A 4,072-nucleotide genomic window follows, 5' to 3' on the forward strand; every position below is an offset into this window, starting at 1 on the left:
AATGGTCTGAATCACATCAAGAGATGTAGGCTGGCTGAATGGATGAAAAAATACAACCCAAGTGTTTGCTGTCTCCAGGAAACACATCGAATACAAAAAGACTCATACAGACTCAAGGTGAAGGGATGGAAAAAAATATCCCATGCAAACAGAAACCAAAAGAAAGCAGGTATGGCCATTCTTATATCTGATAAAGTTGACTTTAAATCAACAATAGTAAAGAAAAACAAAGATGGTCATTATATAATGGTAAAGGGAGCAATAAATCAAGAAGACATAACATTCCTAAATATTTATGTACCTAACACAGGAGCACTCAGATTCATAAAGCAAATTCTATTAGATCTAAGCAAAGAGATAAACAGCAGCATCATAATTGCCAGGGACTTCAATATCCCACTGACAGATCTCCTAAGCATAAAATAAATAAAGAAACACTGGACTTAAACAAAACCCTAGAACAAATGGCCCTAACAGACATTTACGGAACATTTTACCCGAAAACACTAAATATACATTCTTCTCATCAGCACATGGAACATTCTCCAAGATTGATCTTATCTTAGGCCACAAAAAAATAGAAATTATGCCATGTATCTTCTCAGACCACAGTGAAATAAAAACTAGAAATCAGCTCCAAGAGAAACACTCAATTCTACATAAAGTCATGAAAATTAAACAACCTGATGCTGAACATTTATTGAATAAATAATGAAATTAAGATAGATACCAAAAGATTCCTTTGAACCGAATGACAAAAGGGACACAAACTTTCAAAATCTATGGAATTCAGCAAAAGCAGTGGGGAAAAATTCATAGCCTTAAAAGCCTACATCAAAGAGACCAAAATATTACAAATTAACAATCTAATGACACATCTCAAGGAACTAGAAAAGGAAAAGCAAACCAAACACAAAGCCAGCAGAAGAAAAGAAATAACTAAGGTCAGAGCAGAACTAAACAAAATGGAAGACAAAAAAACAATACAAAGAATCAATGAAACAGAAAGTTGGTTCTTGAAATGATAAACAAAATTGATAGACCTCTTGCTAGATTAACCAGCAATAAAAGAGAAAGGACCCAAATTAGCTCAATCAGAAATGAAAAAGGAGATATTACAACTAATACCATAGAAATACAAAGTACCATCTATGAATATTATGAAAATTTCTACACACATATACTCAAAAACATAGAGGAAATGGACAAATTCTTGGAAACACACAATCTCCCAAGACTCAGTCAGGAAGAAACAGACCTCCTGAACAGACTAATAATGAGCAGTGAGATTGAAGCAGTAACAAAAAAATCTTCCAACAAAAAAGGCCCTGGACCAGATGGATTCATAGCTGAATTTTACCAGACCTATAAAGAAAAGCTGGTACCCATACTGCAGAAATTATCCCATAACATCAAGAAGGAGGGAATCCTCCCCAGTTCATTGTATGAAGCCAGTATCACTTTGATACCAAAGCCAGGAAAGGACACAACAACAACAATGAAAGCTACAAGCCAATATCCCTCGTGAATATAGATGCAAAATTCCTCAATAAAATACTAGCAAACTGAATTCAACAGCACATCAAAAAAGAAATAATAATAATAATCCACCATGGCCACCTGGGCTTCATCCCAGGGATGCAGGGATAGTTCAACAAACATAAATCAATAAATGCAATTCACCACATAAAAGCAAAAACAAAGACCATACGATCATCTCAATAGATGCAGAAAAAGCATTCAACAAAATTTAGCCCCCTTTCATGATAAAAACCCTCAACAAACTGGGCATAGAAGGAACATATCTCAAACTTATAAAAGCCATATATGACAAACCCATAGCCAATATCATCCTGAATGGGGAAACATTGAAAGCATTCCCACGAACAATTGGATCAAGACAAGGGTACCCATTGTTACCACTTCTATTCAACATAGTGCTAGAAGCCCTAGCCAGAGCAATCAGTCAAGAGAAAGAAAAAAAGGTTATCCAAATCAGTAAAGAGGAGGTCAAACTATCACTTTTTGCTTATGATATGATCTTATATCTAGAAAATCCCAAAGATTCCACCAAGAGACTCCTGGAATTGATAAATAAATTCAGCAATGTCTCAGTTTACAAAATCAATGTATACAAATCAGTAGCATTCCTATACACCAATAACAGTCAAGCTGAGAGTCAAATCAAAGACTCAGTACCTTTCACAATAGCTACAAAGAAAATAAAATACCTGGGAATATACTTAACCAAAGAGGTGAAAGATCTGTACAAAGAGAACTATGAAACACTGAGGAAAGAAATTGCAGATGACACAAACAAGTGGAAAAACATATCATGCTCATGGATCGGTACAATAACATTGTTAAAATGTTCATAATACTCAAAGTGACTTACAGATTCAGTGCAATCCCCATCAAAATACCAACATATTTCACAGACTTAGGAAAAATAATTCTATGCTTTGTTTGGAACCAGAAAAGAGTCTGAAAAGCCAAAGCAATCTTAAGCAAAAACATACATGTATATATATTTAAAAACAAGACAAATGTTCACAGTATTCATCTGAAAGGGTTTTCATGTTCATGTGATATAAGAAGATCTGACCTCATTAAGAATCCAGAATTATGCATACTGTGCATGTATAAAAAAAGAAATATTATCCAAAGCACTGCATTGAATAAACAACCCTAGATGATTTCTTCCTTATGAAAGGAGCAAGCTGGCCTCATGTGACATATAGGCCACATTATTACTTCTGAGGGTAGTATTAATGTGCTGAAGGCAAGGGATGTGATCTGTTGAATGACCTCTAGAATTCAGTATGATGATCTTAAGCACTGACAATTTTTTTGACTAATCTAATGGCTTTTCTAATATCCCATCTTTTATACTTTCAAAATGTATACATCAATTATTGATAGCATTATCAGAATGACAAAATGTCATATAATTTCATTACATAGATGCCACATAAAAAAGATACACAACTTACTTATTCAAAAATTACCACTAGAATAAGCAGGCATTAGTTTGAGCCTGAAGAATAGAAACATGAACCTAGGGACAAATGAAGGGGTAATTTCTATCTAATTCAATCTCTAGTATAAAACAATGAGAGGTCAACTGGGTATCTCAGATAGGAGGAACCTTAAATGAGCTTATGATTTTGGATTGGAATTATTTAATAAATTCTATGATTTTGTTATTGCTAATGTTTATATGGAGTCAAGCACTTAGTATTAAGTAGCCAGGAAGCTTACATAATAGTAATACCTTAAAAATTACCATTTATTTTCTAGAACATTAATGAATGAATACTTCTTTATTTGAGAACATTTTACATACAGAAGTGATTCCAAATTTTCTTATCTTAGTTGATAAAGAAATCTGCCTGCAGAACAAAAAATCTGTATACACTTTGATCCACTAATTCCACTTCTAAGGAAGTATCCTAAGAAATTAGAGATGCACTGAAAATTATTGAACAAGGATATCCATTACTGTTTATACTAGTGAACAATTAGAAATAACCTACTTGTCAATAATGGGAAAAGAGTAAAACAAATATCAAATTTAGAAACAGAAATAAAATATACAAAATATTAAGAGTGGTTAAGTCTGGACATCTCTGGGTTTGTCTCTGATTATTCCTAGAGTACCAGTGATTTTATTTTTCTTTCATCTTTTAAATTTTTACCATATGAGTGTTATTATATAATCAGAAAGAGGTTACAAAAATGAATGTTTCTATCCCCTGCCCCAGGCTGGCTCTTGTGTATTCCTCTATAGTATTCCTACTCAAGGATTTAAAACGCACATGTACAGGCTCAGATACCCTCAAGTGAGGTATGTCCTTGGGGACAGACACACAAGACTTTCCCATATATGTCTGAGTAGGAAACCAAGAGCTTGCTTTGTGGTCCTTTAAAAGGGACAGCTAGTTTGGAAGGGGAGGGGTTAAGGCCAAACTCTCCTGAAGAAGAAATCAGCCTGCTATCAGCAGAGAGGATGTAGTTGCCAATCCTGCCATAAAACCCTTCTTGTCATCATTGTCCTTGCAGTGCTGAAGAA

The sequence above is a fragment of the Eulemur rufifrons genome, chromosome 16 (genome assembly GCF_041146395.1).
Source record: "Eulemur rufifrons isolate Redbay chromosome 16, OSU_ERuf_1, whole genome shotgun sequence".
NCBI classification, from domain to species: domain Eukaryota; kingdom Metazoa; phylum Chordata; class Mammalia; order Primates; family Lemuridae; genus Eulemur; species Eulemur rufifrons.